Genomic DNA, 13668 nt, shown 5'->3' with positions numbered 1-13668 from the left:
CTGGCACCCTCCTTTTCCTTGTGTATCCTGAAGAATCTTTGTCCTTTCAGAGGAGTTAGTCCATTCTAGGTGGATGTTGTGGGACCTGATGGCAAGCTCCTTAGGCTTCTGTAAGAAGCCAGAAAGGAGATAGCAGAGGTTTTGGTCACAATTTTTCAACTGTCAAGAATGCATATTGTGTGATGGTATTAGGAATGTGAAATAGTTGAATTTGTAATTTTAAAAAATTAATCATACGTGGGATGTGGGCATCGCTGGCTAGGCCAGCATTTGTTGCCCATCCTTAATTGCCCTCGTTCAGAGGGCATTTTTAAGGGTCAACCACATTGCTGTGGCCTGGAGTCACATGTAGATCAGACCAGGTGAGGTCAGCAGACTTCCTTCCCTAAAGGACATTAGTGAACCGCATGGGTTTTTTACAACAATCAACAGTGGTTTCATGGTCATCATTAGACTTTTAATTCCAGATATTTATTGAATTCAAACTCCACCACCTGCCTTGGTGGGATTCAACTCCAGGTCCCCAGAGCATTACCCTGGGTGTCTGGATTACCAGTCCAGTGACAATACCACTACGCCACGGCCTCCCCATAATATGGGATCCTGAGTCCAGCTCTCTGTTATAATCCTGGTTCTCGCCCAGGGCCAACCACAGCAGACTACAGTGTCTTGAAAAATAAAACTTATTCATTTTGTCTGAACAAATTTAGTGATCAAAGCTTATTTATTTCATTAGCATGGATATAATGACTTATGTGTAATCCACTCTCATGGTCACTTATTTTAACCTGAGACAATGGGCTGGATTTTCATACCCAAAAAAGTCAAGAATGGGTGTGGAAATTGGAAAAACAGAGGCACCTGACTGGAAATGTGAATTCCCTGCTCAAAAAGAGCCCTACGCAAACTTCCTATAAGTGGGAAGAGGTTTGGGTTACAACCCCATAAGTGTGGCCTGCGATGTCCGGGTTATCATTGACAGGCCTAGGGGAAATTAGTTTTTCATGTCCCTCAGTATTCTCGTTGGACTGAGTGGGCTTTGGAAACCTTTGGAAAACCCGCCAAGTAAGAGAGTTCGGGAATCTTGGGGGCAGCCTCCTGAGGAGTTAGGAGCATTCTGACGGGTAAGTGTTAAATCTTTTGACGACTTCAAATGTCATTATTAGATGCTGCCTTATAAGTTAGATGTGTTTTTACTGCAATAATTGATCATAGAACTCTGTCCTGCCAAGGTAGGTTGACCATTACATTGACCAGGATTGCATAGGTATTGAGATGCATTCACGTACTTTTTCCATTTGAAAAAGTTCTACTATGCATTCAAAACTATAGAAAACAGAGTTTGAGAACTTGTGTCATGATCTGAAGTGATGTAATTTCCATAGTAGTTTAACCTAGAAAAACATTGGCCTGTTGCTCTAACTTAAAAATAAAACAGCCACCTGCTCCTGGAATTGTTTGAATGAGGGGGCATCTGGTGTAGCTTGGGGAAAACTGAGCCATCGGTTTCAGTTTCAATAGGCTCCATGTTCTGAAGCTACAATGATTTGTTTTGACAGCTGAACCATTAAGAATGCATGGCTGAGTTTCAAAAGCTAGTGAACCATTTAGATCAGCAGGAGGTTGTGCACACAGTTTTATTAACAATTTTAAGAGGTTGCTAAAGGATTACCTGTCATTAATGAGGTTTCTGTTTGTTTTTAACAACTGAATGACTACTTGAAGTGATTTAAGTTTATTTCAATGGGCCTGGAATTTTTATTCAGTTTAAATGGTATGTGTTTGAATGACAGCTCTGTTAGATTGTTGGAGGTTTAATTTTTGAACATTTCAAAGACTTCCCATTTCTATTACGTGGCTCCTGAGGCCTGTCCATTGTGTATACTGGGTGAATGGCTATGGAGGAATCATGGGAAATGGGGGCATGGAGGATGTTTGAAGAGGCATAGACTGGGCATGGGGGTATGAGGAAAATGGGGTATATGAGGGGTATGGAGGAGGCATGGGGGTTTGAGGGGACATGGAGGGTGGGTAGCAGGGTGACAGGGGGCAGAAGAACGACGTGGAGAGCTGGATCGATGTTCCTGAGAACTGAGGCGGGCCTTCTAACCAGTCTGCTTCTACACCTGAACTCTTCTGGACCTGCACCCAGCCCGCACCCAGTCAGGAGTCGCAAAACTTATTCTTATCCCATGCACATCTCTTCGAGACGAAAATACGGTGGGAATTGAGTGAGGAAGTGGGTGCAGATTTCTGAAATCAGGAATTAGCCTGACTCGAGTTTTACAAGCCTAACACAAAAACCCAGCCCAATAACCTCAATTGGTAACCCTTCTGCTGGCAGTGTTGGAGGACTTCCTGTCAAGTCAAGGCAAAAGCCCTGCTACAAGTCACATTTTAAAAAATATAGTTTTCTCTTCTTTTGATTTCAGCTAGATCACAGCAATCTAATATTCGGGACAGACAATTGAGTACTTGGACCAAAAGGATCTAATCAGAGGAAGCCAGCATGGATTTGTAATGGGTAAGTCATGTATAATGAACCTAGTTAAATTTTTTGAGGAAGTGGCTAACCTAGTTAAGAAGTGTCCACAGATATTTTATAGAACACAACAGTTTGCTTTTGTATAGTGCCTTTAATGTAATATAACATTCCAAGGTGCTTTGCAAGGAGTGTTACATGGCAAGATTTGACATCTTTCCGCATAAAAGATTAGGGCAAATCATCAAAAGCTTGGCCAAAGAAGTAGATTTTAAGCAGCGTCTTAAAGAAAGAAAGCAAGGTAGGGAGGTAAAAAGATTTATGCAGGGAATTCCTGAGCTTACGGCCTTGGCAGCTGAAGGCATGGCCATCAATGCCTAAGCAATGAAAATCAAGAATATTCAAAAGGCCATAATTAGACAAGTGCAGATATTTCAGAGGATTGTAGGGCTGGAGGAGATTAGAAGTAGGAAGGGGCACAGCCATGGAGAAATTTGAAAACAAGGATGCAAATGTAAATTTGATCTGTTGCTTAACTAAGAGCCAATCTAAGTCAGTGAGCACTGGGGTGATGGGTGAACAGGACTTGGTGCAAGTTAGGATAAGGGTATGAGAATTTTGGATGATGTCAAGTTCATGGAAGGTAGAACACAGGAGACTGGCCAGGAGAGCATGGGAATAGTCAAGTCTACAAGTAACAAAGGAATGGATAAGAGTTTCAGCAACAGATGGGTTGAGGCATTGGCAGAGTCAGGCGATGTTACGGAGATGGAAAAAGGTGATCTTAGTGATGGCACAGATATGGAAACACATCTAAGACTCAAATATGACACCAGAGTTGCAAACAGTTTGGTTCAGCTTCATTCAATTGACAGGGAGAGAGGGCTGGAGTTGGTGTCTTGGGAAAGGAATTTGTACCTAGTTCGTAAGGACAGAAACTTCATATCCTTGAATCTCAATGCCAAGTTTCTTGGTGAGGTATCACTGTAGCAAAGCTTCTGAAAGAGCAGGACAAATCAGACAGCAACTTCTGAATTTCTGAATGCAATGATTGCGTGTGAATGCTATAAATTGTTGTTCAATTTGCTCTATAATAATAGTAAGCACTGAAAGCCTCGCATTTATTTTCAACATCAAATCTGGGGCATAGACTTCAAAAAGGCATTCAGTAATTTTCCATATCATAGACTGCTAGCAAACATGAGAACACATGGAACTGGAGACAACAAGAATAAGAGCACAAGAAGTAGGAGAAGGAGTAGACCATATGGCCCTTTGAGCTTGCTCCACCATTCAATACGATTGAGACTGATCTTGGGCTTCAACTCCATTTTTCCACCCGCTCCCTATATCCCCTGATTCCGTGAAAGACCAAAAATCTGTCGATCTCAGCATTAAATATATTCATCGATGGCGCATCCACAACCCCCTGGAGCAGAGATTTCCAAACGTTCACAACGCTTTGAGTGAAGAAATTTCTCCTCACCTCAGTCCTAAATGATCAGCCCCCATATCTTGAGAATGTGCCCCCGTGTTTTAGACTCCCCGACCAGCAGAAAATCCCTCAGTGTCCACCCTATCAGACCCCTTCAGAATCTTGTACATTTCAATGAGATTGTTTCTCATTCTTCTGCACTCCAGAGAAAATAGTCCCAATTTGCTCTTTGCTTTTTTGCAAACTTTTATTTTTGTTTTTATTTTATTTTTATTGCAACTTATTGACATGGTTAGGGAATTGGTTAGGAGCTTGGTTTGGAGGTGGGAGGTTATTGATGAACACTCCAGTCGGCAGGATGCGATCATGCTGTCTCTCAGGAATCTATCCAGGAGGCTCAATTTTTCGCTATTTTTATAAATGACCTGGACGGAGGAAAGGAGGCCATATCCTGACAACACTAAGTTAGATGGCAAAGTAAATAATGTAAATGGGAGGTGTAAGTTGCAAAGGGACATTGATAGATTAAGTGAGTGGGCAAAACTGTGGCAGTTTTTAAAAATCTATTCGTTCATGGGATGTGTGCATTTATTGCTCATTTATTGCCCATCCCTAATTGCCCTTGAGAAGGTGGTGGTGACCTGTCTTCTTGAACTGCTGCAGTCCATGTGCTGTAGGAACACCCTGGGAATACCAGGATTTTGATCCTGCGACAGTGAAGGAACGGAACTGGAGTTCAATATGGGGAAATGTAAGGTCATCCCTTTTGTATCTGAAGAGTGACAGATAAAACTATTTTTTCAAATGCTATGGAGCTAGAATCTGCGGAGGAGCAAAGAGATTTTGGGGTCCTGGCGCAGTAATTACTACAAGTTACTGAACAGGTATAAAAACGCTGAAAGGCTGTTAGAATGCTGGCATTTATCAAAAGGAGACTGGAATACAGAGTGGAAATTTTGTTATTTATATAAAGCTGTGATTTGACCACATTTAGAGTTCAAACAGTTCACTTGTCTTTTACATTTTTCATCATTCTTTTAACAGTTCACAATGAGGATATAATTCAAAACAGCATTAGCATTTGGAAAGAATATAACCTTTACAGTGAATGTAGGTCAGGACGTACCAGTTGAAATCGTATAACAGTTTCTCATCACCCTGGGATAATAATTAATCAAATATTGTTGGGCCTTGTCCATGTCATTTATAATTTATACCAAAGAGTCAGTCGTTCGCTCCACCTTGGTCTTGACACTTCATGTCAAATCTGGAAAGAGTGTAATCTGATATATAATGAATTTGTATTCAGTGGATATTTTCTGAGTATGATATGTTTGGGAGAGTGACTGCTCCTACAGTGACTATTCTGTTACTTTGCAATAGAAAACACCCTTTTAGGGACATGTAGTATTACCTACATTAAAAAAGATGAATGCTTATGCAACTAATCAGGGTCCCTCATCAAAGACTAGTGCTTGAGTATTATTGCTGGAGGTCTATTTAGTTGCACACCACAAATAAAATTAGTGGCATCACCTAGCCTACATATTTTGGAATTTGAGTGTGGTTCCATCACTCTTGCATTTAAAGCAGAATCCATGGTGGTTGCAGCATCCAAGATCAGATTAATGGTTTTCTTCATACTTAAGAAAGTTGTTTTCAGCTCCATGTGTTTCACCTTCAAGTACTCATACATTGTGGATATCAGACATATCTTTAAACATGTTCCTTTACACCAGGCAGTATTAACAAAGTATACACTACCATAACCCTTGAGCAAACACACTTTAGTATCAATTAGTTATAAAGTCCAAACTGACTATGCCTTGGATATTCGGTATCTATGGGTAATGCAATCATATGTGCAAGATTGTATAAAGCTGAAATTTCTTTTGATCTTCCTGCATGTCAATTTATGAACACTATTGAATTCACAATGTACTTTGGTAAATGGTGTCACCCAGCATAATCGGTGCTTTGTGCTGACAACACTACATTAATATTTTGTAAGATGTCACAACATAAGCTGTGAAACCACTGACATTTTGCTCTTGTCGATCAGTTGGAGCAGGCTTTTTGGGCTGAACATTTGGTTCCCGGGAGGGGTGGTAAAGAAGGTGTCTGTGGGTCTAAAATGCAGGCACCAGCTGGCATGCTGGGTTCCCATTCCCGATGCTGACCATTTTCATCAGGGCGGGGGGTGTGGGAGTGCGGGCAGCCCTGTGATCCCACTGATCCATGATGAGGGCCAATTAAAATGGTTTAGGAGCTCAGTAAGAGGTTGTTAATGGGGAATGTTGTGATTCTCACGGGGGCACACAGGCTGTATCTGTTGCTTGGGGCATACCAGTTCAATGGAGGTGGGCACATGATGGGGAGATAGTCATGGCTACCCCAGGTAATTAGATGCAATGCATAAAAGGGTGAATGGCTCAGAGGCTGCCTCGCCCATTGTGAGACAGGTGCCATTGGTGCAGTGCGGGTGACGGGGAGAGTGGGCAGAGCAAGTACTTGGGCAGTGTTGGATCATCACCTTATTGGCATTTTGGGAGCATAAGATCAGGGAGCAATCCAGCAGAATTGGAGGACTACCTGAGCACAAGGAAGGCAGCAGTTGGTAATGGGGCAACAAGTCTCAGATTTTGGGCTCAGTGATGATGAGGAGCAACGTCCTCTGCAGAAAGGGTGGAACCCCGGGCAGGGTAGAGGGACAAGGGCAGGAAGGACATAAAGGCCATACCAACAGTATAATAACTACTGTCGAAGGTAGAGCTACCTTGAGGTGACTGAGAACCGATGCTGCAAGAGACTGCACCTATCGAGGGGGATGGCCACAGACATCTTTGACACCTCATTGTGGAAGACCTCGTAGCACTGGTTTGCCATGCCCTGCCAATAGCTGTCAAAGTCGCATTGGCCTTGAAATTCTTTGATTCTGACTCCTTCCAAGGATCAGCTGCAGACCTTGGTGGCATCTTGCGAACACCTGCACACCACTGCATCTCGCTGGTCACTAATGCCTCCTTTGCCAGAGCTGGACAGCTTATTTGATTAATCACTGAAGGGCCCTTGCAGGGACAGAGGGCATTGGGTTTTGCTGCCGTTATTGGATTCCCCAAGGTGCAGGGCATCATGGCACCCAGCAACTGGCCAGTCAAATTCATCAACAGGCAGGGCGTCCACTTCCTGAATGTTCAACTGGTCTGCAACCACGACAAAAGCTTTCTTCATGTGTATGTCCACTTTTCTGACACCGCAGCTCTTCATTCCAACCACCAAAGTCTCTGGATAGCTTCAAGTGGACAAGAGATATCAGAGATGGCTACTGACCGCTCCACGGAATCCCAGACAGAGGCACCGAGCCGCTTACACCAAAATCTTCTCATTAGGACGCCATTGAACAGGCTATCAGGCTTCTGAAGATGCGAGGGTTGGGTGGTGTCCTGCAATACATACTGCAAGGGTCTCGGTCATTGCAGTGGTGTGCTGCATTCCCCAATACATGGCTCTCCAGTGAGATGTGGACTCTAAGGATGGTGACGCCCTGGAAGGGGCAGCTTATAAGGGAAAGGAGCAGGACGTGGAAGAGAGGTGGTGGTGGTGGTGGTGGTGGGGGGGTGGGGGGTGCAGGAAGATGCAGAACACTGAGGTGCTCTAACTGCATAGGGAAGTAGTTGGGCAAGGCGGAGGGCATGAAGGTCTCATTAGGATGCCATGAATGTCAGGGATCATCTGATTCAGTAACTGAGCCCCTTTGATTTTTGCATGAAATACAAGGCTAGCAGAAGAAACTCAAACTATTGCAGACAAAGGATTTTCTCTGCAGGCTGGGAAACAGAAGTCGGGACTGTTACCTGTTCCCAAACCCGTCCCTAGTGGGGGAAGCAGTCATCAGCTCCAAGTTTCACAGGGGCCACCCCTTAATTGCTGTGGCGGTTTGGCAGTCAATTAGCTGCGGGGGCCATGGGGGCAGAAATGAAGGTGGGACATCTCAAATGTGGGCCTGATTTAAACTGACCATGGCAGCCATTACTGTGGCTGCCATTTGAGTAAGGTGACTGCAGAGTGAAGATCACAGAAGACTTGAATGCCATGATGTTTCGGGAGAGCCAGAGGCCTGGAATTTTCTATAGAGGATATACAACTAACATCCCAGAAATAGTTGTAAATCAGGAAGTGGAATGGAGGGAGTAACTCAGGAAGATTACAAGCATCAGGGAAGTGGTACTTAGCAAATTGTTGGAACTGCGGGCTGACAAGACCCCGGATCCTGGTGGACTTCATCCTAGGACCTTAAAAGAAGTGGTAAGTGAGATAGTTGATGTGTTATTTTAATTTTCCAAAATTCCCTAGAGTCTGGGAAGGTTCCATTAGATTTAAAAATAGTGAATGTAACTCCTTTACTCAAAAAGGGAGGAAGACAGAAAGTGGGAAACTACAGACTAGTTAGCTTAACATCTGTCATAGGGAAAATGTTAGAAGCTATTATTAATGGTGTTATGGCAGTTAATAAAATTCAAGGTAACATGGCAGAGTCAACATGGTCTTGTGAAAGGGAAATTGTGTTTAATCAATTTATTAGAGTTCTTTGAAGAAGTAAAATGTGCTGTGGATGTACTGTACGTACATTTCCAGAAAGCATTTGAAAAGATGCCACACAAAGGTTATTGTAGAAAATAAAAGCTCATGGTGTAGGGGGGTAACATATTTGGCATGGATAGAAGATTGGCTTGCTAACAGGAAACAGAGCAGGCAGAAAGGGTCTTTTTCTGTTTCTTTATTTATTTACAGGATGTGGGCATTGCTGGCTAGGCCAGCATTTATTCCTCATCGCTAATGGCCCTTGAGAAGGTGGTGCTGACCTGCCTTCTTGAGCCGCTGCAGTTTATGTGGTGCAGGTACACCTACAGTGCTGTAGGGCAGGAGTTCCTGGATTTTGACCTTTAATATGTTATGATCCCAGCTGAGATTACCCCTGGACAAGCCTGATCCTAGGGAGAACCCACCTGATAGATCCTAACTTTGTTTGTTTAGGTACGTGGAGAGTAGCTGAACAGAATCACAGGAGTCAGCTGATAAACTTTTAACAAAAGAATAAAACATTTATTCAACACAAATAAATAAATAAAGAATACTCCTTCACCTACAACTATACCTTCACAGATATATACAGATTTGTAAGGAAAACACAAGTTACAAAAGCTATCTTATACTCTAATGTCCATAGTAAGTACACAGTCCATGTACCAGTAGGCACCCTGTGGTCAGACACACCACTCTCTGAAACCAAGTGACGGATGCCGCCTCAACAGATGCAATGGATCTCTCCTCAACTCCCCCAGACGCTTGTCACACCGTGACCCAACCGGTCTCACTGCACTCCGTTTTTGACACGAGTGTTTCCAATTTCCATTCTCCAAGACCTCGCCTTGGAATCTTCTCCGAAACCAACACTTTCTCTCAAATGCCTTCTGCAAGGGTTCACCTCCAGGGTTTTGAACTCTCCTTCCGATGTTCCTCTTCCCTGTGTCACCATATGCATTCAAGCTGTCTTCCATGCACTTGCTCTCATTGACTCAGCCGTCAACAGTATACCACTGCTTCACGGCCCATAGCAAAACCTTATACCCCTTCAGCCATCTCTTTGGACCTTCTTGCCTCTTGCAAGCTGTTCTTGCTTTAAACCTGCTTTCTGCAGCTTTTGTCTGTTAAAATCTGAAACTTGGAGCTTTTCTCTCTGCCCCTCACTCTTAACTTCATTAGCAGGACGTTTTACAGGTTCCTGTCCTTTCTTGGACTAGAAGGTCTTCTTGGGACTTTCTCCTGTTCCACCCCACTGGATTTTGGGATCTTATCTTTGGCTTTGGACTGGCTATTTGTTCCCTTTGTACCAGTCTTTCCTGGCAGCTACTTTCAAAACCAACTGAACTCAAACAGCTTCCAAAATCAAACTGCTGTTTCTAGCTTTCTGTGTGTGTCTGTGGGAGGGACCTGCCTCTCTGGACCCCTGATGCTAGGCAACAACCCAATTCTTCTACTCTTGTTTGTTTACGTTAGCTGTAACAGTTGTAAAACTCTCATTTGAAATGCAGGCACCTTTTTAAAGTGAAATTAAAACTCAACTAATGCACAGATACAGAAACACAAATCAACTTAAATATTAAAGCTAAACTCATTCCTAACACCCACAAATACAAATATAACTTACTTAAACTTATTTCCTAACAAATAGTGGTGTGCAACAGGGATCATTGCTGCGGCCTCAACTTCTTACAATTTATATAAATGACTTGGATGAAGGGTCCAAAGGTATGGTTGCTAAATTTGCTGATGACACAAAGTTAGATGGGGAAGTAAGTTTTAAAGAGGACGTAAGGAGGCTACAAAAGGATATAGATAGGTTAAGTGAGTGGGAAAAATCTGGCAAATGGAGTATAATGTGGGCAAATGTGAAATGGTCCATTTTGGCAGGAAGAATAAAAAATAAGCTTATTATCTAAATGGTGAGAGATTGCAGAGCTCTGAGATTCAGAGGGATCTGGGTGTCTTAGCGCATGAATCACAAAATGTTAGTATGCAGGTACAGCAAGTAATTAGGAAAGCTAAAAGAATGTTATTGTTTATTGTGAGGGGAATTGAATACAAAAGTAAGAAGGATATGCTTTAGTTGTAAAAGGGCCCTGGCGAGACCACATCTGAAGTACTCTGTACAGCATTGGTCTCCTTATTTAAGGAGGGATGTAAATGCATTAGAAGTAATTTAGAGAAGGTTTGCTAGGCTAATACCAGGAATGGGCAGGCTGTCTTATGAGGATAGGTTGGACAGGCTAGGTTTGTACCCACTGGAGGTGACTTGATTGAAACCTTGAAGATCCTGAGGGGTATTGACAGGGTGGATGTGGAGAGGATGTTTCCTCTTGTGGGAGAATCTAGAACCAGGGGTGACCCAATTAAGACAGAGATGAGGAGTTTTTTCTCTCAGAGGGTAGTGAGTCTTTGGAACTCCCTTCCTCAAAAGACGGTGGAAGCAGAAACTTTGAATATTTTAAGGCAGAGCTGGATAGATTCTTGATAAACAAGGAAGGAAAGGTTATCTGTGGTAGGTGGGAGCTTACAGTCAGATCAGCCATGATCTTATTGAATGGAGGAGCAGACTTGAGGGGTTCCTGTTCCAAATTCGTATGTCCATACATTATACTGAAACCCTGCTTTGAAGTCATCCTTGTGTTGTGTATGCTGTGTGATGTGTAGATTTCTTATGTTCTTATATTCAAAATAGTGATCGATAGATTTTCGGATTTTGAGGGAATTAAGTGATATGCGGATAGTGCAGGAAGGTGGAGTTGAGGTAGAAGATCAACCATGATTATATTGAATGATGGAGCAGGCTTGACGGGCCAAATGGCCTAATGCTGCTCCTGTTTCTTATGTTCTTGTGTATAATTTAAAATTTTTCTGGTGTGAATATGTATTCTGTAAAGAAGGCTGTGTGCGTGTGAGCTAAATACATGCATTAGTAATGAGAGGCTATGGTGAAGTTGAATGTAGGAGTAAATAGGTTGGGTTTAAAATTTGCATTATAAGAAAAGTAGGCACTTGACTTTTCAGCTGTTAAATTTCAAAAGTGAGATTAGAAGTGGCAAATGACTTTCACGACTCACAAGAGGTAAGCAAGCGAAGGTTATTCAATTTTATTTTACCTGAACGTGGAGGCAATAGGAAAACATGGACGATTTTTGTATTTTGCAAAAATTGAGTACAAAGGGGTGCTTAGAACAACGGCTTCTAAGATCAAAGGGGAAAAGGACATTTAAGGAAAGATGTTTAGTTGAGTTGTGTTGACTGTGTGTGGGATATGTCCTGAGGCCAGCTCTGTGCTGAGAAAAGTTGTAAATTTGAAGCAGCCGTCCAGTGTCAAGCCAGAAAAGTCTTTGTTTTCAGAAAGCAGTCTGTTTCTTCAGCTTTTTTCCACAGCAGAGTGGAAGAGAGTGAGAATTCGTGTGGTATACATTATTCAAAGGCAAGCAGCCTTTGCCTTGGGTAATATTACTGGATTTTTTTGTTTAAACCTATAAGGGAGCTGTTGCCAAGTGGTTTACCTGTGTGTTCTGACTAAGTGGGTTTTTTTGGAGAATGTTTTGTAACACTGTTTTAACTGCGTGGGCGGAATCGTCCGTGCCAGCTGGCGGCGGTCGTCATGGTGGGTGTGAGCGGACAATGTGGCAGCCAGGCCAGAAATCAATTTCACACCATCGTGAAATACATTTGCAATCGTCCGTTAATGGCGGGCTGCGTTTCCTGCTGCTGGATGTAGGGAACTTCATTATAAAAATACATCTGCATATCATTATAAGCCCAGCTCACCGGAATCATCCCCCCATGTCAAATTTACCACCTACATCGGCAGGAAAACACGTCGGTGCAGAACATGTCTTGACAAGTGTAATGTGCAGAAATCGGGACATACTGTTAGGGCCTCGCTTACATCGTGGACATCCGAGGAGCCGAAGATGCTGAAGCCCGACAGCAATGGGACCCTGGAGGAATGTCCATCGCCTGCTGGGTGGATTCTGATGGACATGGCCCAGCCGTGAAGCAGTGCACGGAAGGTGGAAATTCACCACTGAGGGTCTGCTTTGGGACTTCAGTGTCTTGGCCATGGTCTGCCACGGATGATTGTTGAGGGGTGTGAGTGGGAGAGGACGATGTACCAGGGTTGCGGGGGTGGGTGTTGGGTTGGAGAGGAAGGTGTGTCGGGGGTGGAGTGGGTGAGGTTGGAAAGGGGGAACGAAGGTGTTTGGGTGGGTGGGGGGGTGGGATGGTGAGGCTTGGAGGGAACAAAGGTGTCAGGGGTTAGGGGGGTATGAGGTTGGAGGGGAGGAGCAAAGGTGTCGGGGGGATGAGATTAGGAGGGGGAGCAAAGGTGTCGGGGGGTGTGTGAGGTTGGGAGGGGGGCAATGAAGGTGCTGGGGGGGTGTCTTTTGGAGGGGGGAATGAAGGTGTCGGGGCCAAATCCAGAGGCTTGGCACCTGATTCAGACCTCAGAGATGCCTTTTCCCCAACAGTCCTCCGAGTGCCAGGGTGCTTGGCTGAACCTGCGTCCTCATGCTATGGACACGCGTCTGTGTGGTGACCATCAGATTGTGAACATAAGCCTTCTCTAGATCTAGGTTCCACTGAGGTGTGTGTATCTGCGCTGGTGGAGGGTGTGGGTAAGCGCTGTGACAGATCGTCCAGGCTGCTTATTTCCAGCACTTCAATGGAGGAGGTGTCCTCTTGGTTGGAGGTGAGGACTTGGTTGGAGCTGAGGGACTGGCTGGCTGAGGGTGCCGGTCGCTTGGCACCTGGTCCCTGTGTACCAAAGTAGAGATGATTGGTCAAAAGCAGGAGAGAGAGCGCTCACATTTGCGTTGAGAGAAGGTTGATGTGGTGCAGGATCCTCACTTGGGTGCTTGCCGCTGACCTCACCGTCGCTGCAGGCATGGTCCACGTCCTCACCAGTCAGCACTATGGCACGCTCCTCAAAGTGAGTGAGGGACCTAATGTGGGTCACTTCACACCTGGTCTGGGACCACTCTGCTGCTTGAGCCAGAATGTCAGCAGGACACATGGCAGAATGTTTGCGTGGTGAGCGGAGCCATGGACAGGAAGAGGATGCGAACTTGAGAGGATATGAGCCTGATGGCGATGTGAGGGCGTGTGTGTGAGAGTTAGTGGTGTTGTCCCTTGAGGTGTGAGATCCCTGTGGATG

General features: G+C 44.2%; 1 protein-coding gene across 2 annotated transcripts in view; it reads left to right on the top strand.

Annotated features, from left to right (window-relative positions):
• The first annotated feature begins 1022 nt into the window (after nucleotides 1–1022).
• Nucleotides 1023–13668, top strand: part of LOC144691700 (NXPE family member 3-like) — a 51032-nt gene continuing 38386 nt past the window's right edge. The window contains exons 1-2 of one of the 2 annotated variants that reach the window (XM_078560057.1): nucleotides 1023–1124; nucleotides 2433–2524. The gene's annotated coding sequence lies outside the window, so the exon portion shown is untranslated. The remainder of the gene's footprint in view (nucleotides 1125–2432; nucleotides 2525–13668) is intronic. The other variant, XM_078560058.1, reaches the window with a different exon arrangement.

This window comes from Cetorhinus maximus, chromosome 16 (genome assembly GCF_964194155.1).
Source record: "Cetorhinus maximus chromosome 16, sCetMax3.hap1.1, whole genome shotgun sequence".
Classification (NCBI taxonomy): domain Eukaryota; kingdom Metazoa; phylum Chordata; class Chondrichthyes; order Lamniformes; family Cetorhinidae; genus Cetorhinus; species Cetorhinus maximus.
This window is presented reverse-complemented; position numbering and strand designations above follow the sequence as displayed.